This window comes from Anabrus simplex, chromosome 2 (assembly GCF_040414725.1).
Source record: "Anabrus simplex isolate iqAnaSimp1 chromosome 2, ASM4041472v1, whole genome shotgun sequence".
Taxonomy (NCBI): Eukaryota; Metazoa; Arthropoda; class Insecta; order Orthoptera; family Tettigoniidae; genus Anabrus; species Anabrus simplex.
Genome location: NC_090266.1, coordinates 402,708,026 through 402,734,346, shown reverse-complemented (window position 1 = coordinate 402,734,346; position 26,321 = coordinate 402,708,026).

Below are 26,321 nucleotides of genomic sequence, written 5' to 3'. Positions count from 1 at the left end.
AAAAAGAAGATGATAACTTCTAAATCCGTTTCGATTTATGGCTATGAAATTCATACTGTAAAAAGTGAGTATCTACATCAAGTTAATGGAAACGACAGACGTAGTCCACAGGCTGGGTGTGGCGAAGGGAATGGCCTGCACTTCCTATTTGCCAGAGGGAGTGCATACCTTGTGAAATCGGAAACGCACATGTTGGTAGACCTGCGCTGAATGGCGCTTGTCGGATGCACAGAATAACCAGCACAATACATGAACGGGACAGCTCGGCGGCTTCCTACGAGAGGATGAAGACACAATCGAGAGAGTCTGCTGGAAACCACGGATATGTCAACTATCAATCAGCCAACAAGTTGGTAGCCAGATAGATAATAATAGAGGCGATGAAAATATTTGTCCTACAGTATCCATTCTTATTTGACTTCAAAATAGTATGGAGAATAAACCATCCATTAGCACCATTCTATACGTTGCTTTCCAGTAATGATTTTTTAAATTTATCTCATTTGAATTAACTCTCGGCCATTGAAAGTGACCTTGATGCCAGATAGTTCCATTGTGTCGATTACTAGTCCTGGTGAAATGAAATGGCGTATGGCTTTTAGTACCGGGAGTGTCCGAACACAAGTTCGGCTCGCCAGATGCAGGTCCTTTGATTTGTCTCCCGTAGGCGACCTGCGCGTCATGATGAGGATGAAATGATGATGAAGATGACACATACACCCAGCCACCGTGCCAGCGAAATTGATCAATTAAGGTTAAAATTCCCGACCCTGGCTGGAATCGAACCCGGGAACCTTGTGACCAAAGGCCAGCACGCTAACCTTCTAGCCATGGAGTCGAATACTGCCTCGGTCAATGAATCGTACTCTCCTTGTGACGGGCCAAGGTTTTTTTCCCCAAACATACGCAACCAAATAGGAATTAAATGTCCCTTAGTCCTATTTTGTGCAAAACTTACAGAAATTTCATGTGCAGTTATTTCGATATAGACTTCCCCGCACAATGCAAAAACAATACAAGAGGCAGTAAGTGAGTCCCATCTCGAAAACACTGTACTATTTCATGTAGAGCGGAGTCTAATGCTCCAGTCATTTTTACGAAATGTTTCGGTACTGCACAAACCATAGCCACTTCTTTAGCTGTCGGTAGAGAACTGCGCACCTGATTGGTTCAAGGGGATATTTTATTTTGACAGGAAATGGTGGTCACTGTATCATAGAAAACGTAATAAGTTAGTACCGATTACAGACATGTCAATTCACCGCGATTATGTGTAGTCTCATCACATCGAAATTGACAGAAATGCGTTTTTCACGGTCTTATATAATGTATGGAACACAAATGCTGTACATCAGATGTGATAGCTTACGTCATGTAATTACTACCGTTACAGAGTTCAACAAAGTCATAAAGCTGGACCATAAGGTAGTAACACATCAGTAACTTTACAAAGCGAGAACTTTCGCTCTCCTGGTGAATACAGAGTTTTAAGATCCACGCACTAAAGCGAGAAATAGCTGTGAGGAATTAAGGATGTTAGATATACATGGGTAAACTACGTAGTTTTCTCATCTTCATTACGTACCCTTCTAGGCATCCTGTATGAAGATTTGACACTTCTGAAGTCTCAGATATTCTTCTAAGGAATTTATAATAAACAGACATAACAATTATAGCCACGTAAGCACCGGCTACGGACAAATTCATTGTGAATACCACCCGAAACTTAAAGCTGGGCTCATTTAACGAAGTAATAGGTACAGACGCGATCACAAGAATTCCGTGTGGAAAAGGAAACAGGTAACGTTTGGGCGAAGATTTTGGCCAACCCCCCAGGATGGGGGTGTAGTAACTAAGGCAACGACACATGTATTCGTCATCCAAGAGGTGTGGCCTCTCTGGTTAGGCACTCAGAGCTCACTCCCAACACCATTTTCTCGGGAACTGATTAAGATGTTTCCATGGTTAAATATTCTGGCTATAGTGGCTTCTCCTAATCAAGGAAAACAATTAATTAACTGTAATTTACTTGAGAAAAAATGTGCACGATGTAATCCCGCCCCAGTACGAGTGGCCTTTTATTGTTTGATCAGCGCTGACGATAACTCCAAACATCCTTGCTATCAACAACTTAACGAAGAACCATTACTGTATTTGTTTCTTTTCCTAATTAGTCGCCTCCAATTATTTGAATTGCTAGTAAAATATTATTTTTACGGAAAACTAGTGCACTGTTTACGATTATACAAATACAATTATTTTCGTATGCAGGATGCGTTCATTTTTTAATTTATATTTTCCTTACAAAATGTGTTTTAAATGTAAGCACTGCTTCTGTCTTGTATTTGTATACGTCATTTATCCCATTTAATTTCTATCCCATTTCCCCTAATTATATTTATAAAACCAATGGTATAATATTGCAGTAAAAAGGTAGACCCTAAATCTTTATATGAAACAGTTCTTTCTTTGTCTCTTTCTTAATCTGCTTACCCTCCAGGATCGGCTTTTCCCTCCGACTCAGCGAGGGATCCCACCTCTACCGCCTCAAGGGCAGTGTCCTAGAGCTTCAGATATCGGGTAGGGTACAACTGGGGAGGATGACCAGTACCTCGCCCAGGCGGCCACACCTGCTATGCTGAACAGGGGACTTGCGGGGGATGGAAAGATTGGACGGGATAGACAAGGAAGAGGGAAGGAAGCGGCTGTGGCCTCAAGTTAGGTACCATCCTGGCATCTGCCTTTTGGGGAAGTGGGAAACCATGGAAAACCTCTTCCATAATGGCTGAGGTGGCAATCGAACCCACCTCTACTCAGTTGACCTCCCATTCCAGCCTTCGTACCACTTCTCAAATTTCGTGGCAAAGCCGGGGATTGAACCCGGGCCTCTGGAGATGGCAGCTAATCACACTAACCACTGCACCACAGAGGCCGACTATGAAACAGTTTCCATCTTTGATCTTAATTTCTTGCGTTCAAATTTGATATCCGTGTATATTATAGTGCAAAGTATATTAATTCTTCCTTTGAGAGTGTCTGCATGAGTATTAAAGTAGTTTATCTTTTATAGTGGTTGAGCGCGATGATTATGAAATCATGGTCTGAGACCGTTATCATTTCAGCCAGCCTTCACACAGAAAATTACAAAGAAACTGGAGAATTTGATCCTGAATGAGTTGATATACACAGTACGTCTGTTGCCTTCAATCACTCCCCTCAATCCGCTTTCTCATTGTTATCAACCCAGGGGGGACGTGCAGGCAGGCGGGGACAAAGTATTTCCCCTCCGCGTGTTTCGTTTATGCTAGATATCCCGTACTTCACTCTCCCAACCTCCCCTCAATCTTCAGACGTGTGCATGTGTTACGTGTCTAATGGATGTGACCAATGGGAGAGGATGCGTATGCAGGTACTGGGCGGTTCTGAGGGCTGTACTGATTTCTGGCCTGAAATTAATATTTCTGACCACGAGATACTAAAGTTCTGAAGTGTACATACTCTACTCGTAGGGAATTGTGAATTGTTGAAACTATCTGTGTTTGATATAATTCTTTAGCACACTGTGGTGTTTGAAGCAAGATAAACCTGTCTGCACATTTGAGTTCAGAACCTGTAGCATACAAGATCAGCTTCGAAGCGATAGCGTAGATTATTAAATTAATACTGAGTTACGAGGCCTACTCTTCATTGCGTGGAGTGGCTACATGTTACTAATCGCAGCCAGCGTACCATTCTTACGACAGATGCACAGTTCGAATATAGGTGTGTGATATTTATTTTCATACTGTTAAGGCATTCGTAGTTACGGTGTAACTTATGAAGGTTTAGCTTTAAGTCTCAAAGTTACTTTTCACCTTTAGAAAGAAAGCATACGTCAGAAAGGAATAATAACATGTGACTTTAAAATGCAAACTTTTTTGCTAGTTGCTTTACGTCGCACCGACACAGATAGGTCTTACGGCGACTATGGGACAGGGAAGAGCTAGGAGTGGGAAGGAAGCGGCCGTGGCCTTAATTAAGGCACAGCCCCAGCATTTGCCTGGTGTGAAAATGGGAAACCACGGAAAACCATTTTCAGGGCTGCCGACAGTGGGGTTCGAACCTACTATCTCCCGAATACTGGATACTGGCCGCACTTAAGCGACTGCAGCTATTGAGCTCGGTAAAAATGCAAACGGCTACAACGAATGAAGCGCACTCCACTAATTGTCAGCACTATGACACAACCATTCAGCCGAACAATTGCTCAGGTTCGACTAGAAGGACGGCTGGACTCCATACGTAGGGCACATAAAACAGCACATAGTAGGCTAACCATTACAGCAAAGTGTAGGCAGGTTCCATCACATACGTTGCAGCAAGCAAGAATGACTCACCTCTACCGTACTCAGATATGCATTAACTAACTAGCTGGTCATTTTGGACATTTACTTCATTAATCCAATGGCAATGCACAAGCCCATTGCACCTATGTCGTTAATAGCATATTTTACTGCAAATGTATTTTTAAGAGCTACTTAGAAATAAATAAAACTCTGCAACATGAGAACTGTTCATGATTTAGATTTTTCTTCAACAATGCGAACCAGACGAACAATCACAGTGAAATAAAATCGATCGTCCTACGCCACACTCGAACCTCCGACTAACGAGCACAGCTTTCCTCCGCTAACTTCAAGCACGCTCAGCTATCACCAGCTGTCGTTTTCCGTGGTTATAACAACACTACTTCTGGTAATTAAAGCATCATATTCTCCGTACATGAAGATTCTGTGATACAGAATTTTAACGATTCTTTACAATCATTCTGTATTTTATCGTTAATGCTGACTTCCTTGACACGAATAAACGAATTATAGAAAGCGTAGTAAGACTAGATATCGCTGTGAGTAGCCAAGGTAATGTTTTTAGGTTAGAGTAATATCAGTGGGTTGCATAAAACTAAGTGCATAGAAACAGCTGTACCACTCGGTATAATATTCTTCCTTCTGCTTGGTAGAAAATTCCATTTCTATCCGGATATTCATGGTTTAATTGTAGATTCTGTCAGGAAGAATTTAAGATTAAAACGTGCAGCATCCTGGTTCATAAGAACAAACCAGAACAGAAATTGTTTCAAATTACTCTCTAAGTCATCGGTTCTCTTCTCATTTATATGCTATGCTTCTCAAAGTGTAGTACACGGTCACTTCCTACCCAATCGCAAAATAATAATAATAATTTCCTGTGGCTATTTATAGCCGGGTACAGCCCTTGTAAGGCAGACCCTGCGATGAGGGTGGGCGGAATCTGCATGTGTACGTAACTTAGTGTTATTTTGGTGGAGGATAGTGTTATATGTGGTGTGTGAGTGGCAGGGATGTTGGGGATAGCACAATCACACAGCCCCCCGGGCCATTGGAATTAACCAATGAATTTTAAAATCCCCGAGCTGGCCAGGAATCGAACCCGGGATCCTTTGAACTGAAGGGCAGTACGCTGACATTCTGTCAGTGATTTGGACATCACAAAATACTACAAAGCTGTACTAAATTCAGTACAGTTATAGTAGCTCAGAGATTTTCAGACAGACTTTTCACAAGTGAGAACTGATTTAATACGTAGAAAATAGATGATTACATTAATTGTGTAAGGGTATTTATTCATCATAGCGATTGTATCAAAATATCCATGATAGCCAGATTAATGTTGAATTGTTACACATATAATGTTTTGTCGTTCACAAGCTTACTTTGTTTTTTGAACATTACTTCTTACCTTGATCTAGAATTTACCCTCACGTATACATAAACAAACAGATATGACGTTGATTTAATTTTAATATTATGATAGACGGATGCATTTCAAACATACATTAAATGCGAGAGCAAGCAATTGACTTCAACCGCCTGCTAATATGTGTTCCCATAGAATTCCAGTGACTTTAGCAGATTCCTAATGTTCAATAAAATAAAGCAAATAGAAACGTAACAGGATTTAATTAGGCGATTGGCATAAGAATATTCCTCTAATATTCCAAATGGAATAACCCAATTTTATTACGAGCCTTTTAACATCAACATATGCTTATAAAAGTGAATTGTTCGTTTTCGAAATATAAAAAATATTCATGAATATTACTGAATAATTAATTTTGTAACTTGAAAGTAACTTTAACTTCCTCTCTTACAGACATGAGCCATTCACAAAATAAGCTTAAAATTTAATACGTATTTAACCCTCTAACCCTTACAGCCTATGACATTGGGTGCCGGTTATAATCCCTGGGTCGTACACGGGTTACCCTCAGTGACATCTTCGAATAGTCCGCCTCTGTGGTGTATTGGTTAGTGTGATTAGCTGCCACCCCCGGAGGCCCGGGTTCTATTCCCGGCTCTGCCACGAAATTTGAAAACTGGTACGAGGGCTGGAACGGGGTCCACTCAGCCTCGGGAGGTCAACTGAGTAGAGGTGGGTTCGATTCCCACCTCAGCCAACCTGGAAGTGGTTTTCCGTGGTTTCCCACTTCTCCTCCAGGCAAATGCCGGGATGGTACCTAACTTAAGGCCACGGCCGCTTCCTTCCCTCTTCCTTGTCTATCCCTTCCAATCTTCCCATCCCCCACCAAGGCCGCTGTTCAGTATAGCAGGTGTGGCCGCCTGGGCGAGGTACTGGTCATTCTCCCCAGTTGTATCTCCCGATCCGATGTCTGAAACTCCAGGACACTGCCCTTGAGGCGGTAGAGGTGGGATCCCTCGCTAAGTCCGAGGGAAAAGCCAACCCTGGACAATAAACAGATTAAGAAAGAAAGAAAGATATCTTCGAATAAACTAACTAGTCATAAATTAGTAAGCATGAAGGATAAGAGAGAGAAAAGAGATAATAAGAAGATTATGAATGAGTACCTCTTATGTAAAAAAAGTGTTGAAAAGAGGAAAATTAAAACAAGTAAAAATACGGGAAATAAATTACAAATGATAACACTTCAGTATAAAAATTATCACTCACGCACTAGGTCAACTGAAACACATAATAATTGATTAATACTGCAAAATAGATTTGATCCATTTAATATTTGCTTCAATTAAGCACCAATGCGTTATTCGTTGAATTAAACAAATCGGTCTAGTTCCAAGGTACTCCAATTTCACTCATAAACTTATTATCTTAAACACAATCTTCTTTGTAAACTCCAAATCCAAAATAAATGCGCATTGAGTGGTTGAAATATGACTACATCATTCGCTAAATTCATATTGACGACTTCATTACAACAAGATTCTGCCGACGTCAACTAAATTAATTAATTTATTTAATTCCCACGTATTGGGTTTCGTAATTAATAATTAATTAACATTATTCCATATATATTTGATCTGCGTTATCTACTATAACCTTGCAATGAATGTCAGATTGGAGTTGGTGGAGACATTGGAAGTTTATGGTGAAATCAACATCAATGAAATCATATGTCCGATTACTATACGTCCAAGTGTGTCAGAAACCCAAATAACTCGCTCAACTATATGAACAATAGGCAACGGATTGAAGGTATCGGCAAAAATGATAAGCTCTGAACCCAATGGTAGCTCGTTAAATTATGGTGGACAACAAAAAGATCGTGGCACGTAATACAGAATTAAGTAAATATTGCAGTTTTCTCTAGTAAAGTTTGTTAAATGTAAATAAATGGCGAGAATATTAATGACAGAAATGTATCGGAGGCCATGGAAAGAGTTGAATTAACTGGGCAAAGTTCAATCTGTATATGAGGGCCATACCCTGCTTATCTAGTCCGATACGATTCGATGATCGGGACTGGTGATGAAATTGTCGATTGATAACCAAAATATAATGTGGCAGATTATTAAACGAATTCCTTTGCCGACGTAAATGTTCATACAAGAGTGCTCCGTATTAAGAAGTCAAGTGTTTTGATTGTCAAAAATAATATGGAAGCTAGGAAATATGGAGAAGTCTTTTTAAAGCAAACCGTCTGTTATTATTGTAATATGTTATTAGATTTTGTTTTTCGAATAAGAGTAGAGTACAGTTCTGTTGAAAACTCAGAGAGGATTACAGCAGTTGCACACGTAGCGAAAGAGATCAGACGAAAAGCTAGATCACAATACAATATTGACTGATTGTAATAAGAATAACCGTTGTACAACAAAATACGTATTTTGTTTTCTCAGAATATTGAGAGAAGTGTTGTATACGAACATTGTAAGTAATATTAATGCATGTAACCCTACTCTAACAAATAATTATAAGTTTCAGGTAACATGAAGCCAGAGACTATTGGATACGATTATGAGATGTTTATGAATCCCAGCATGTCCAGTTATATTAATATAGGGATCTCGACAGACCTGACGAGAACTGGGATGGACACCAATGATTGAAACATAAATACCGGAGGATAAATAAAGTAAACTCCTGTCCTCATCCCGAGATGGTGCAGCTCTTTTCAGGCACGCCCCCATTGGAGTTGAGCTGCATGTATCATTGCTACCACATACCAGCCCTCCTGCCAGTTTTAAATTTCTGGCAGAACCGGGAATAGAACCCGGACCCCCGAGAACGGCAGCTAATAACACTAACCGTTATGCTACGGAGGCATACCGGAGGATGAGAGGTGTCTTCTTCACGAAGCCAACGAAGGATGAGTGCTCAAAGTCAATGTCTTATTATCCCGCTATGTAGCCGCTTTTTAAAGTAGAGTAGTATGCTTTTCTTTATGTCAGTTTGTGACATACCAAATTATACAACTTGAAGGCGACCGTTCTACTTGTCAATCATTGCCTTACGATGGATAAGAGTGTTGTAAATTGTATCGTAAATGATCCTGAATTGCGATATATTGTACGCTATGTCGTGTGAACCTAAGCGATCGCTAGCAAGGTTATACAAATATACTTAGGCATGGATAACATTCGTGTTGAGATAGTGTCATTATGAAGATATTTTAGTCCAATTCGTGTTTCGAATATATATTACAAGGGATCGATAATCATGATGTGCGTAATTTAGAGTCATCAGCAATCATATTCTTATGTTGAGCGCAGTGTTCGGGAAGGTAACTTAATTGTGATGTTATTATGATAATATTGGGTTAACATGGTGATGAGATTAGTAGTCTTCGTAACGTGAAGTGCCTGAGTATATTTTCCTAATGAAATGAGAATTCGTTGATCATGACATTTGTGTGATGTGATGACGTGTTTATTGATAGGATCGTCGAAATATGTAAATGGTTGATACTATATGAATTGTCGTGAATGTGTCATTGGGTTCATGCATTTTATAGAATGATGCGATGTAGAGGTCCTGGTGAGATTTATTGGGGTGGGAATTGATTTCGTCATGCGTGTGGATTCGACATTGCTATAATGAATGGTAATTACTTAGGCATGAAGCGGTATTTACAATGATATTTCGAAGTATTTCGAGAACACTGATAGTATGATCGTCTAAATTATATTAATTAAATACAGTATAGATAGTTGCGCACAATATTGGATTGACACAAGATCTTCACGAATTAATAATACTACATAGTTGAGAACCATGTCACAAAAGGGTGTGTGCGATCTTCATTTATATATGGTGAGTAAATTAATTCCTCTTGTTAGCTGGATTTCTTTTGTAGACCATTGGATTTGACGCTTATATCTGATGTAGTTTTACAGGTTGAATTCGCGGAGGACACCACAGCTGCAGAGTCATCGTAGTTTTGAAATTATTGTAGTTAGTGTTGATTATGTTTTCAAATGTCCATTATTTAGGTGCAGATGCCGGTGGAGCCCAGAAGAGATAAAGTTCATTTCTTATTTGCTCAATGTTATTGATTGATGGATTACGATATTGTCTTGTGTTATTTGATCATTTTCCTGACTTGTATGATAAATCATGAACATCGGTCACCGGTGCGTTCAAGTTGTTAGATAGATTTTACAACAAATTATGCGGTAATTTAAGTACAATGACGGGGTGTTGAGACATTTGAGTCAGAATAGGCGTGCCAAGTCAACAAGAAGTAACGATTTCTAACCATCAGTTTGAAGATCAATGTGGTGAATGATGAACGTATTTCAATTTAAAGCCTTCAGCATTGAGATACTGATTTTCCTTTGATTTTTCCGATTAAGTCAATACTATCACTGACGTATAAGAAGAAATATTGACAAGAGTTGGAAATTAGGCATTTTCTTTTATTTAATTAAAGTAACATTCAATCACTTCTAGTATCCATTTGTTTTGTTTTCATTTTTATTATTGTAGCTGTTATTCAAAGTATTTTCTAGTCATTAAACGGAAAATCCTTCCATGAAAGTTGTATTTTCGGTATTCTCATTTTTTATAGTATGATGAACGTCATGATGATAACCTAGATTAGGATAGCAATTAGTATTCGTTTTCTCACGTCACTCGAACTAACATAAATCCACCATACGATCCTGTGACCCACCTCGATGAACTTTCACGTCCCTTGAGTGGAGGCTCATGTATCTCTGCGTGACACCGGCCGAGGCGCAACCTTAACATCAAGAACCGCGAACTGAGAGATTCGTGAAAAGTCACACTACATCAAATTAATTTTGGTGACGTTTCAATCAATCTTTTAATTACATTTCTTACTGTACGTTAATGTATTAATCGTTATTATATCATCGTCTCTCTCGTGGCTTACAACACTCCATCTACAAACACCTATCATGAAACGAACCCGGACTGACGAGTACATCGGACGCTACTACTACGCAATTCAATCTGATTTTTAAATAAGAAGTACTAACTCCACACGTACACAATCAGCTGCGTAATATTTCACACTAAATACACAAAAAATTGTAGCGAAGAACCCTACGAATAACACAAAATCGCCCAGAAACTTATATCTACACTGAATCTACTGCAGCGGAAACAGAACCCCTGCTTCAACATGATAACCACATGGAATTAAATAAAAAAGCAAAGCAAAGTCATATCCGTACAGGCCATGAAGGCCCTAGGGGTGGTGGAAGGTAAAGGCTTCCATTATTCGTAACCTTAGCACTTGATGGGGTAGAGTGGTTAGGTCTACGCCCGGCCGCCTTTGCCCCCAGGAACTAACCTGGTACTCAGTTTTGGTATAGGCAGAGGGAACCTCAGGGCCATATGCACCTCCGGAAGTGGAAATGTCATTTCTTAAATTTTACGACTTCCTGACGGGGATTCGAAACCACGTCCTTCCTGGCGAACCGAGTACGCCTTTACCGCCTCGGCCAGGCAGCCCCTTATGGAATTAAATCCACAATTCAAAATTAGCGTTGCCAAAATAAACATTAAACACAATTCACATAAAGCAACAGAACATATCCATCAATAACAACCATCACGAAATCCCAAGTCCATTGACCTGGTCGAGAGTCGAAGTGACATCCATCGTGATGTTACATTACAGTGACCTGAAAATACCTTGCTTTTAATTAGAGTATTACAAATGACGTTAAATCCTTAAATATCCATGTGCTGTTGACTAACTGATCAGTTTGAATTAAATAATAAATGACATCGTAACTATCCTTTGATGACCCTGATTCAACGGGGTTTATTCTTTAACACGAAACGCAGAGCAGAGAAAAATCCAATTTTGGAACATAAACACATCTATTTCCTTCACGCCTCAGCAGTATACCTATCAACACACCAAAATCTCCGTGTTCCCGACAAACTCATATAATCTCTCCCAAATAAGTCCTCACTGCCTTCATAATCACAATTGTTTCTTGCATTCTACATTTCAAAATACACAATGTCTTGCCTACCATCATCATATCCACTGGTACAAATCTCACCAGGATTCACACTATTATTCATCGAGAACACATAATCCTTTTATATTCGATATACTTATCGATATCTCGTTCCATATTATCATTAGTTCACTGCCTCTCGTTAGCATTCTAAGCGTTTAGGTATCCTAACTCAAACAAGGCTCAAGAATAAACTTTAAGGTGAACTGTAAACAATACAAAGTATCTCACAGCACATACCTTTAGTTTGAAAATATCAAATCACTCATCGATGAACAAATTCTAAATATTCACTGTAATGTTCGTTGATGATCGCTGGTTCATATCCGCAGTAAAATATCAATGAACTTTTCTCGAAGCTTATGAATACTCATGCAACATGCCATCACTAAAACTAACATATCCCAAGAACTACTAAAAATTCACTAAATCCGTCTATCCTTAATAAAATATTGTCAAGGACGGATATTATTTCAGAAGATCAAAACCAAACCCTTATATCATTTCAGAAGATCGTATAACACAACACACGATTTGTAAAATATTTTGAATATCACAATAGCATTGACACACGCAGACTATATATAAAAAGTACACACCCCCAAGGCATTAGTACTATAAAATTAACATTCTAAACCTAGCTGACCCTTGCTACGTTTAAAATCAAATGAAACTTGACCAGCAAATGCAAGAAGTTATTATTTACAAATTTACACAAAATGGTGATTAGCTGCCACACCCGGAGGTCCGTGTTTGATTCCTGGCTCTGTCACGAAATTTGAAAAGTGGTACGAGGGCTGGAACGGAGTCCACTCAGCCTCGGGAGGTCAACTGAGTAGAGGTGGGTTCGATTCCCACCTCAGCCATCCTGGAAGTGGTTTTCCATGGTTTCCCACTTCTCCTTCAGGCAAATGCCGGGATGGTACCTAACTTAAGGCCACGGCCGCTTCCTTCCCTCTTCCTTGCATATCCCATCCAATCTTCCCATCGCTCCACAAGGCCCCTGTTCAGCATAGCAGGTGAGGCCGCCTCGGCGAGGTACTGGTCATTCTCCTCAGTTGTATCCCCGACCCAAAGTCTGAATCTCCAGGACACTGCCCTTGAGGCGGTAGAGGTGGGATCCCTCGCTGAGTCCGAGGGAGAAACCGACCCTGGAGGGTAAACAGATTACGAACGAACGAACACAAACTGATCATGCATATTGGAATTAGATACAATCAGATATACTGATCTTAGTCCGGTTCGCTCCGTGTTCAGCCACGCACCACCTCGACCATTAGGTCGGCCCACCGATACGGTGCTCACTCCATCATGACGGAAACACTACCGTCTGTGAAAATGCTCCTCTTGAGGTCCATGTTTTTGACACAGTTTACATACACACGTGTCCACACACATTTGATACCCTGAGTATACAAAACGGTGCAAATATACAAGTTAATTATGGTACAACTTATACACAAAAATAGAGTCTCCTCACTCGCGTCCAATTCCCGGAACAGTTTAATTAATATTTTGTCTCAGCAAGAATCCGTTATTCAATGGTAAACTACAATCTAACGTGCCCCACAACTTCATCTATAACCATGCTTACTGCTGCTTGACGAACAAGTCTATTGGTACTTTATACTTAATGCTTCAAATCTAAGACAATTTGAAGATACTAAATTCCCTTATGGGACTAATCCGTGCGGATTAAGTTCTACATTAAACCAGTTAATATTTCTCTACATCGAGAAATGCTCAGTCCACATTTTCCGGCGACGATCACGAACACTCCCGAACCGTTCCAACTAAAAGTTAAGAGAACAGTAAGTAGCTCTTCACCGTTTGGCGACCTTTCGTCCGCGTGCCTCGTGGTACAAGCTTCTAGGGAATCCCCTGACCAGTTTCATCATACCTTGTTTCCGGTAGCCACATATTTATTTTAAAAGGTTTGCCAGGATATTTCAATTTCATTTTTCTAATCATGCTAAAGTCTTATATATCTTTGGTAATCTCATATTGTGGAGTTAAGTTGATACCGCAACGCTTTCATATTGGTGTACCTGCTACTGTTTCGTTTCCTTCTTCGCGAGCCATCTTGTGATTCTCTGGTTCGAAAGTTGTACCAACTTCATTTTGATATCTCTGTCGCATATTTGTTTCGCATCTCTCTCTCTCTAGAGTGGAAGATTCGATTGCCTTCTCTCTGATACGATATCCGCAGTCCTTGACACATGAGCTGTTTGAAGATATAATTTTAACAAACTGAATTACAACATACATCCTGCTTCCCATGTAGACTTTGCCTCATATAACATTGCTTCTATTCAACTTCAACAATTATATGCCAATTACATTAACTAATTGGGTTCATTATTCGCCCACTTTCTTTTTGGGGAAATTGCTGGCTAGTAATTTTTCCAAATACTTACATTCCACACTTGTCATTGACCTTTGACCCTGCAACTCTTTCGTCAATCCACGTTCTCAAGTTCTTGATTTTCTTTTTCAAGCGATCATTATCCCTTGTTAATTTAATGGCTACTTCCTTCAACATATCTCTTAATTCGACCGAGTCCTCACGTGCACATTCTCCATCTGATATTTCATCTTCATTCTGTACTTGCTTGGGTATCTCTTCCATGGCATCATAACTGAATATGGCATCTTTCTATTCCCATTCTTCGTCATATTCTAATTCAATACCTCCTCCTCCTTCTTCTTTTCCTCCAAGATGCATTTCAGGATCATCTTCGGCTACCATATCTGATTTTTCTTCTTCGTTCCATTTCATTCTGTTGAAAACCCCGGAGCGTTCACTTTTAAGCCCCTGTATTCTTCTCTCTGTCTCTGAGCCTGGTACTCATAACTTTCAACTCCATGACTCCTATCCCTATTCCATTGCTGAATTACATTTTTCCATTGGTCCGACAATACTCCTTTCGGGGTCAATTCCTCAAAATACTTCCTTGACTCATTTTTCGTACTTGGATACCCGTCCCGTCATCTTCTTCCCTTCTTAGTCTGACTCTTACATTACCTTGTCTGTTATACGGTGGGTAAGGTCGTCTCATGTCACCAAATCTTCCGTACCTATATCTGTATCCTTTCTTTCTGTTTCCTCCATACCTCGGATTGTAATTAGGTTCACGACCCCTGTCATTCATTCTTCCTCTTTCAAAAGATTCACCTCTCCTATTTCTGCCTTGGTATCCCCCCATGATCCTCTCTATTCTGATTCTCATAATTTCTATTATCGTGAGTGTTTGTTCCCTGGGTCCTCCTTTCAGATGTGCAGTCATTCTTAGTTAAATCAAGTGTGTGACCTTTGCCTGCCCATTCATTAACATGTCTGGTTACTTCGCTTCGTTCAGCTTTAGGATCTGCCTGAATTCCATTCATTTCTTCCAATACTTCCTTTCTATTCTCGGCAATTTCTCCTTTGACCAGGTTTTCCATCTTATTAATTTCCCCATGAACATTACTTCTTAAGTGCAGTAACCGGTCACTGAATTCATTAGCAGTCTTTACGGAAGATTCCTATTTCCTTCTGTAACTTCGTGACGTTAGCATCCGTCAGAATAATTGCTTCTTCCATGTCGATCATCTTATCCTTAACAGAATCCACGACTTTCTGTTGGTCCTCTACTTTAGTTACCACTTGAATTAATTTCTCAGATAATCTGGCGTCAACCTGTGGTGCTGACATGGCAACCTGGTCTATTTTCTCTTCTAACTTGTCACTACGTGTTCTGACTTCTACTCGTACTTCCTAAATCTGTTTCTCTAATCTCTGAGCATTTCTGTCACAACTTCCCCTAACCATGGACGTTTCTGTAGATAACTGTTCCTTAACACTGTCCATCTAATCCCTGAATTATTTAAATTGTTCGTTATTCTGTACATTAACCTGTTCTAACTGTTCCTTTTTTTCTTCCTTAACCTTCAAAAATTGTTCGTTTACACCTTGAAATTGTTCATTTGGGCCTTCCTTAGCGTCCCTAAATTGTTCGCTTACACTTTCCTTCTTTTACTTAAATTGTTCATTTACATCTTCCTTAACTCCCTTAACCGATCACTAATGTCCGCCATCATCTCCGTCATAAGTTCGGTCACCAGACCCTTCATCTCTTCTACGCCAACCATAATTTTCTCCTAGAAAGCTGGCGTCCCCTCCTGCTATTGGTGCATTATTCTCGACATATGATAATTGAATAACATATTTTCACCAAAATAATACTATGTAATATAATTCCAGCTTCTTTACGTTAAATCATAGCAATTTAAACTTAGGCATACAACACTCCCGTTTAGAAGCTGTCCCTACCTCATCTGAAATATTGCCAAAGTTATACAACAACAATCACCAAAAGAATATTTACGAAAATTAATGAACATATGCCCCAAAATAATTTAAACAAGAATAACCGAATATCTAGACACTATCACTGGGCTCTCGAATTACTACATACTTTGCACCCAGTACATGCCAGCATACAAACACATGCTCTCACCATTAAGGCCAATACGACCGAAACAATGGCCTATACCGTCGTAAATTGGTATCAAATAATTTGCTACTACCATTTTTCACAAAATGAGACCGAGGGCATCTCACCATTCACCGTAAAACTACAAATATCATTTAACTACTGCCCCTGGCTAAGTTTATTTCAAGAATAAACTAGACACTTTAACCTCGTATCGATTTAAAACAATCCCTCAATTCATAGACCATATCCACTAAGTTAGTGTAATGAGAGTATGTTCACATAATTCGGTACTCATGATCTGTTTTCATTCATTTCGCAAAATAAAATTAAATTTGCACGTCGCTTAATAAAATATCCATGAAAAGTCGTGAAACCCGAAATTTAGGAATTTCCAAATTTTCCCAAATTTCTACCATCACCATGATCAACTCGATTCCACATACTGGGCAACAATTAGGCCCCACGTACCGGGCGACCACCCAACCCTTTACCATTGTAGCCTATGATATTGGGCGCCGGTAATAATCCCAGGGTCATACACGGGTGACCCCCAGTGATGTCTTCGACTAAACTAACTAGTCTTGAATTACTAAGAAGGAATGATAAGAGAGAGAAAAAATTACAAAAAATTATCAATGGAAAACTTTCTGTGCAAACGAGTTTATTCAATAATGAAACCTTCGGCAAAGTAAAAGAAATTAGAAATGATAACACCACAATATAAACATTATCACTCACGCACTAGGCCAACAGAAACCTTCATTGATTAATACAGCAGAATCGATTTGATCCAACGATTATTTGTTTCAATTAAGCACCAGTGCTTTATTCGTTGAATTAAACAAGTAAGTCTAGTTCCAAGTTACTCAAATTTCACTCATAAATTTATTAACATAAAAACTATCTTCTTTGTAAACTCAAAATCCAAAATAAATGATTATTGAGTGGTTAAAATATTATTACACCATTCGATAATTTCATATTGAGGACTTCATTGCAACAAGATTATGCCGACGTCAACTTAATTAATTAACTAAATAATTACCGCGTATTGGGTTTCGTCACTAATAATCTATTAACATTATTCCAAATATAGTTCATCTTGTTACCTGCATCAAATTAATTTTAGTGACATTTCAACCAAACATTTAATTACATTTCTTACTGTACATTAATATATTAATCGTTATTATATCATCATCTCTCTCGTGGCTTACTACATTCCATCTAAAACACATATCATGGAACGAACACGGACTGACGAGTACATCGGATGCGATTCCTGCGTAACACAATCTGATTTTTAAACAAGAAAGACTAACTGCACAGGTACACAATCAGCTGTTTTATATTTCACACTAAATAAACACAAACTTGTAGCGAAGACCCCACGAATAACACAAAATCCCCCAGAAACTTGTATCTACACTGAATCTACTACAGCGGGAACAGAACCCTCGCTTCAACATGACAACCACATGTAATTAAATCCAAAAAAGAAAAATTTATTACAACCACAAATCAAAATTTGCGTTGCCAAATTATACTACAAACACAAATTACACATAACAACACAACTAATCTATCAATTGTAACCATCAAGAAATCCCAAGTCCAATGACCTGGTCGAGAGTCGAACTGGCATCCATCGAGATGTTACATTACAGTGACCTGAAATTCCCTATTTTTAATTAGAGTATTACAAATGAGGTTAAATATTAAAATATCCGTGTGCTATTGCCTAACTATCAATTTGAATTAAATAATAAAGGAAATCGTAACTATACTTTGATGATCCTATTTCAACGGGGTTTATTCTTTAACACGAAACGCAGAGCAGTGGAAAAATCTCATCTTGGAACCTAAACAAATCTATTTCCTTCCCGCCTCAGCAATACAGTTGTCAACACACCTATATTTCCGTGCTCCCGACAAACTCATATTATCTCTCCCAAATAGTACACCATATAATTCAGCCTCGACTGGGCTCCTAATCACAACTGATCCTTGCATTCTACATTAAAAAATACGCAATGTCTTGCCTACCATCATCACTCCCACTGGTAGAAATATCATCAGGTTAACACGGAGTCGGGAGCCCGGTGTACGAAGTCGATGGAATCGACACTCTCGCTTCTTTGTGTCCCCAATTCTTTAGGGTGCGAACTATTATATGTGGTTTGGTTTTGTTTCTGTATTTGAAATGACATTCCATTTCTTTCATTTATTACATGTGTGCCATTGACCACATGCTGTGTTTTAATGTTGCCAATTTTGGGACTCCTCCTTACATATTTCAAAGCATGCAGGATGGGAATTTGGAGGTTGACTACTTGTTTGAGAGGGTGTGACCTTCCACGATTATTTTATTCCTCACGTCGACGGGACTTGTTTTTTAACGCAGCTAAATGATAGTGTTACGGAAGTATTGTGGATAACAGAGGAGAAAGAAGATGCCGGCATGAATGGGTGAATATGAAACAGTCAGAAGATTAATTTAAAAATTTAAATTGGCAGTTTTATTTCCTTTCTTAATCTTTCCCTTTTTTCTTTTCATATATTAGTACTTTCCCAAGTAGTTAACAATCAATTACAGAAACTTACATAGTAAGCTTTAAGAAAACATGCTGAGAGGTCTAGAAAAATCAGATAACAATTTCGCAGGCTGAGCTTGAAACTCCCGATTACAATATTTACCTCAGCACTACTGCTCCTTTAAATCCATAGTCAAGGAGACGGATCTCCCAATTTCTTTTACACCAATAGTAAGAGCATCTTTGTTCTATCAATTTACACCTAGGAATCTATTTTAAAAAATTCACACTTTCCAGGCCTATCGAAGGCACAACCTATATTTAAAAAATTAAACGGTATTCACTGTCTTACCTGCTCAACAGTCTGATATCATTAACGTGAAAAGAATGATATTTACTTTAACAGAGGGTAACTAGTACCCATTACGCAAGGCCTTTGGTAAAAACAAAAGGTTAAACTTACTGGCCCAAAAAATAAAATGGTGAGGAGGCGAACACTTGCGCTCCTTAAAATGTACATTAAATGCTAAAAACCCTATTTGGGCTCATGGCCCGACGTTACGGATGCTAAGCCTATACAACGGAGGTGACTATATGGAGAAAAGTATTTATGTTACACAAATTACAAGATAGAAAATTTACAAAATCATAGTCACCTCAAAATCAAGTTGAGAGGGATTACGAGAGGGTACCTCACTCCCTATTCCCTGATTCCGGTTAAGTTCTTTCAACTAGTTTGAAATATACATTTAAAATTTGAAATCTACATTTTAGGAAATAACGTTACCTTACTTAATATTTGAAACATTCCCCTCGAGCTAGCTTTGAAGGACTATCAAATTTAAAACTTGATCTGCCATTACCTTGAGCCGGTGGATCCCCGAAGATGGATGAGGTGGCTCCCGCCTCCGTTACGAACAAACTCTGCACTGGAGCGGTCACTAAGACAACCTGTTCCGAAAAGCTTCAATAGCAGAGAGGGAGGTTCCAGGAAACACTGAATCAAGGGCGCGGCACACCCCCAATTCTCATTGGTTAATCAAAAATATCAAAATGTTGTCATTGGTGATTAAATAAATGTACAAAATTTATGATTGGCCAACGCATTAATTTGGCGGGAAGAGACGGAAATGTTGATAACTTTTGAACATCAATTTCAAACACTAAGCTTATATATACAAAATTCATCTAGAATTTTCATAGTTCATTTTACACCAGTTTTACATCTGTTGAGAAAAGTTCAAAATTCTTTTATTAGTGGTCGCAAGGTTTATATTTCCGATGGCATTCTCCAAGGCGCTTAATTTAAATGCGCGGGGCGGGTGTATGTCCGATACAGATATCCACCCCCTGTAGTCTAACACAGGTGACCCAGTTTAGATGATTTACATTTTAGAAAAATTAGAATTTGTAGTTTATTTTCAGGAAAGTTCTTGTTGAAAGTTCATTTGTAAGTAATTAATCCGTAAACAAGTCTTGAAGAGTTCATGAAGCCGTAGAAGACGGAAGGTACAGTTGAAGTTTGACAGCAAGCGCGGCTGCCACTGCCGTTACCCGCTTGGGGTCCCCTGGACCCCCAAACTACCCTCAGATACATCTCTCCCACTACCTTGAGAGGGGTAGCCATGGTGAGGGTCGCCACGGAACGGATATTGGACCAATGCCCCATGATGAAGTAGGCGGTTGTGGTACCGTACCTCAGCCCTTGCCAATGAGGATGGTGCTCAAGTACGCCGTCATGAAAGAGATTGGACCAGAGCGGGATGGGCCCTTATCCCATGCCAGAATAACTCGCCAGATGTTGTAAGTCTGTCACAGATGACAAGTAAGCCACTGAAACTATAATTTACTGGGCGAAAGAGGCCGTTTATATGGAGAGAGATCCGTGTTTACGTTTATGTTGCAGGTTCATCTACGGTGGTCGGCATCGAGGATGAGTGTATCAAATGCAGGCTCGGTTTTGGAGGCGGGGGAAAGGTTATGGGAGATAGGGGCGGAAAGAGAAAAGTTTCTGAGGAGAAGATTGTAAATAAATTGTTTTTAGCTAGTGGCTTTACGTCGCGCCGGCACAGGCATGTCTTATGGCGACGATGGGATAGGAAAGGCCTAGGAGTTGGAAGGAAGCGGCCTGGCCTTAATTAAGGTACAGCCCTAGCATTTGCCTTGTGTGAAAATGGCAAAACACGGAAAAACATCTTCAGGGCTGCCGACAGTGGGGTTCGAACCCACTATCTCCCGATTACTGGAAACTGGCTGCACTTAAGCGACTGCAGCTATCGAGCTCGGCAAATAGACTTTTACAATAGCAATGGGGCAGAAGGCCTCAACATACAACTTAAAAGTAAATATTTGATTTTAAGGTCCTAAGCTCTTAAGGAAAGAAATATATCTACTTCCCAATTGCCATAACTTTGTGGCCTATACTGCAAAACAGGAAATTTCATACAGCATTTATTTGAGATAAATGCACCCTAAGTACTCTTTCAGTGGCTGGATTGCTCACCAAAGCGTGACCGGTGTTAAGAAATCCAAAAGAATACACGGTCAATGAAATCTGGGGGGCAAACTTGCGTGCCGGAACAAAATTCTTAACCGTGACCTGATCTTCGACCTTTAAATTGGTGGACCCCTATCCACGATCATATACATCCTTCACTTTTTCATATGAGGCCTCAAGGTTACTTTCAGCCTTCTTCCACAGGTCCCTGATATTATCGGGATCTATTGTCTCTGGCAATATCTCACTGATGGACCAAAGATTAGACAACGGCGTGTTGGGAACAACTTAAATATGAGAGAGGAAGGAGTGAACATGTGGGACTCATGAACAAACGAATTTAAAGCTAAAGATAACCAATGCAGAGAAGTATCCCACCTAGAACGATCTTCATGATGAAAATATATCAAAGCAGATCGAAGATTCCGATTGACGCGCTCAGCCGGATGTGGTTGAGGGTAATAAGCAGAAGTAGTGACATGTGATATAAAATCAAAACAGAATTTTCGGCATAAATTAGAAGTAAATTCCTTAGCGTTATCGGAAACTATATGTTGGCAAGGACCAAATGAAGTAAAGATAGAATTAAGGCAAGAAATGTTAGACTGAGCGATAGACAACTTAGCCGGAAATAACAATGGAATTCTAGTGAAGCCATCTACTCATACCAGGATGAATGTATTCCCGTTCCCCTTAGATTGATGGAAGGGCGCGACGTAGTCTATATGCAAATGCTCCATAGGGCGAGAGGCTTGATGTGATGACAATAGCGCTAGCTTAGTAAACAAGGTGGGCTTGCTAAGCAAGCAAGATTTACATGTTTTAACCATTTCTCTGACTTCGCCGTCCATACTCTTCCAGATAAACATTTCCCTAATTTTCTCTCGGGTTTTGAAGATGCCTAAATGCCCCCTAATAGGGTATCATGGGCACAAGAACAGCTCGAACTAGTTTCATCTCCTGATCGTGCCTCGAAGGGCAGCACAGAAGCCCATTCCTCAGCACATCAGGGGCAACACTTTCCCCAGAAGTAAAGGTTTCTATTATAGGAGCCAGAACTGGATCTTCCCGCTGATATTTTTCGATATCACGAAACGACATTGGGGCATCATTCAAAATGGCACTACCACCAGAAGTTTCGGAAATGTAAGGAGAAGAAATGTCCTCCTGCCCAATGGACTCTCTATCACCAGAAAACATGCGACTTAACCCATCTGGGACCACATTCTCTGATCCTCTAAAGTGTCGCACGTCGAATTGTAAAGCTGAGATACGGATAGCCCAACCGGCGATACGACCTGTACGACGAGGCCTAGCTGAAACCCAACTTAAAGCTTCAATGTCAGTTTTAATTCAAATATAACATGTTCCAGATAAAGGCGAAACTTCCCCAAGGCAAACAGGACTGCAAGTCATTCGAACTCATAGATGGAGTAATTGGCTTCTTGAACCGATAAAATTCTATACGCATAGGCAACAGGGCCTTCCGAGTTCAGTTTGTTGAAGAAGAACAGCAGCAATAGCAGATGAAGAGGCAGCGGTTTGAACTATGAATTTCTAAGAGAAATATGGCATAGTACTGGGACGTTTCGGAAAGCCAACATAAGATCTTCAAACTCATCTTGCTGCGATGGACCCCATAAGAACATGACACCTTTCCTACGAAGTAGGCTTAGCGGCGCCGCCCTATTAGCAAAGTTAGGAATACATTTTCTGAAGAAATTCACGATGCCTATGAACTTAGCGATTCCTTTGACGTCCTTAGGCGGCTTGAAGTAACGAATAGACAGCGTTCTGGAATGATCGATAGCAAAACCATCGGGCGACACAATATGCACCAAGAATGACATAGAAGGCTTAGCAAAAGTTACATTAGATAACTTAACTCTCAACCCAGCCTTACGAAGGCGATTGAGAACATTCTTAAGATGATCTAAGTGTTCTTGAAAGGTATCAGAAAACACCACGACATCGTCGATTTAATGATAAAGATATCCAAATTTGACTCTATCCAGAAGTCTGGTAAGGACAGCCATGCCTGTGGGGAGCACGAAAGGCACGCGGTTGTATTCATACAAATTCCAATCAGTAGCGAAAGCCGTTAGATATTTGGATTCTTCCGCCAAAAGAATCTGACTATACGCTTGGTTAAGATCTAAGATGGTAAGGAATTTAGCCTTACGAAGCTATGAAGAACATGAATGAAGATCAGGAAGGGACACTGAATGTAATAAAACCTTACGTTTTAAGGCGTTATAATCGATGACAGGCCTGAAACCACCTGAGGGTTTCGGTACAAGAAAAATGGGCGATGAATTTGCCGACTTTGAAGGTCGAGTAACGCCACCGTTTAACATTTGATCTCCTTAAGGGCCTTCATTTTAGGTGGAGATAGCCTATATGGAGGAAATCTTACAGGAATTGAGTCCGTTACATCGATCTTATACTCGATCAGATCAGTGACACCAAGGGTTTCCAAAAATACATCCGTAAAAGACTGACATAACCTTCGAATACTCTCAGCCTTGTCCTCAGGTAGATGCCTAAGATCTAACGACATCTCACTCTGGGTAAGCAAAATAGATGAAAATGACACAGAATTACATTTCAAAAGAGCAATATTAACGTTACTATTAAATTTGAATTTGCACGGCTTGCTCTGAAGTTCGAGCAAGAGACCAGAATGAGACATGAAATCGGCACCCAATATTACAGGGCAAGACAATTGTTTAGCCACAATCAACTTAATTCTCCATGTAAATTTTGTTATGCGAACTTTAGCAAAAATGAAACCCAAAATTTCTAAAGGTGAAGAATTTGCTAAAACGCATTTAATAGAAGACAAACATTAGTCCGGAAATTTACAACAGGCTTTCAATTTAGAGTATCATTCCTCGGAAATAATTGACATAACGCTTGCTGAATTAGCACCGTGACAGGTTCGTTATTTACCTCAATTTTAAGAAATGGCACGAATCCTGGGGTGTCAGAAGCATGTCTAAGGCATTCCCCAGGGCCTTCATATGATAAATTAGAGGAAGTTTCTTCCTTGAAGCACTTGATGCCTGATTTAACATGGGCTGAGCCTCAGGAAGTTGAACATGGTGACTCAGTCGATGACGCCTGTTACATCCTATTAGTGAAGGCAGCACCGGAATTGAACAGAAGGGTGTACTGTTAAGTGAAGTGCAATTCATAGGTAGATGGGAAAACGACCAGCATTAAGACAACCTTGGGGCGGGCTTGCTCCGTTCCTAGTTCCACCAGGTTTTACTAAGGGACACTTATTCCTAGATGTGTTCTGTCGATCTGCACGCATAACACTTGCGTGTGGGGAAGGTTCAGCGAGGTGGTGGCCGAGAGCTGTTAGATGACGGAGGGGGCTGTCTGCCGAGTGTCAACGTACCTCACTCCCTCTGCTGACACTGACATTGCCTCGAGTTCGGAGAAGGTTTGAGTTCGAGAAGAAAAACATAAATACGACCTTTACGATGGAGAAATTCCTTCGATAATGGTTTGCACAATTTGATCTTCAGGAAAATGGAGAGCGAATACCCTGGTATAGAATTTTATGCCTTGAATGAAATCGGCCAAATTCTCGTCCGACCTCGGAAGCAGTACTTCTGTATTAAATAGGGCATGGCTGTAGCCGGAATGGTTCGACTCGTTGGCTGAACGGTCAGTGTACTGGCCTTCGGTTCAGGGGGTCCTGGGTTCGATTCCCGGCCAGGTCAGCGATTTTAACCTTAATTGGTTAATTCCAATGGTGGGGCTGGGTGTTTGTGCTGTCCCCAACATCCCTGCAATTCACACATTACACATAACACTATCCTCCACCACAATAACACGCAGTTACCTACACAGGGCTGATTCCGCGCACCCTCATCGGAGAGTTGGCCTTACAAGGGCTACACTCGGCTAGAAATAGCCACACGAAATTATTACTATTATTATAGCAGGAATGCAGTTAGCCAAGAGGTGGGCGTGGTAGTCTTCTATCGAAGATCTACCAGCTCTTGCTTTCACAGTTTTGTCCGACAGGACGCCTACGGAATAGGGGTAAATTGTTCGTGGAATTTGCGGGTGAGAGGGAGAAAATACCAAAGCATGATCTTGAAATTCAACTAGGAATCTTAGAAAATTTCATTTAATGAAATTACCTCATTAGTTGTATTAATCGAAAATTTGGACATGCCCTTAAGCAACATGCCTAAGGTGTGGGGTAAGCTACTAAACCCCAACGAAATAATAGGTGATGGCACTGGGGGCTGAGAGGGTTCAAAAACAGCATTACTCATAAAGAAATGTGGAAGTTGTTTTAGATGATCAGATGCTTGTTCCGATGGGGCCAACGTTTGTTGTGTAGCCACCGATTTCCTACTCTCAGCAGACCTACTCTTCTGTTGTTAACTTGACAGTTTGAACATGGTCACTTTTAGCACTAGCGGCCCCTGACGACAATTGACTAACCCTATTAGAAATGTCGGAAATATGTTCCAATAAATTACTAGCTTCCTTAGCATGCTCATCCTTTAGTTTCAGAGCCCTGTTGCAAAAATGGAATAATCTAGCTTGAACACGCTTAAGGTGATTAGTAGATGGGTCACTTACTTCAAAAAACTAACAACAGAAGCTAGCTCGGTGGTATTATCAGTGATAGTGGCCAGAGCCTCATCAATGTCTTTCTCCCGAAATACCGGGATACAAATGGGAAATTCTAAAGATTTCTTAAGCTTGGCAATATCTGCCACAACCGTGCCACCAGATTGGACCTTCCCAATTAGAATTTCATAAATTAATTCCTCCTTGTGCAGGTACCCAGGTGCAAGGACTTCTCGAGAACCAGACATAGTATTAGGACACCTGACAAAATTTGGAATAATCCAGCAACCATATAAATTTCCGAGTTCGATGTTGATTTCTACGAGTAGTCGTCAAAAGGGGGTTTATCCAGACCCATTCACCCACGCTCTGCCACCACGGATAACAGAGGTCAAAGAAGGCGCAGGCATGAATTGGTGGATATGAAACAATT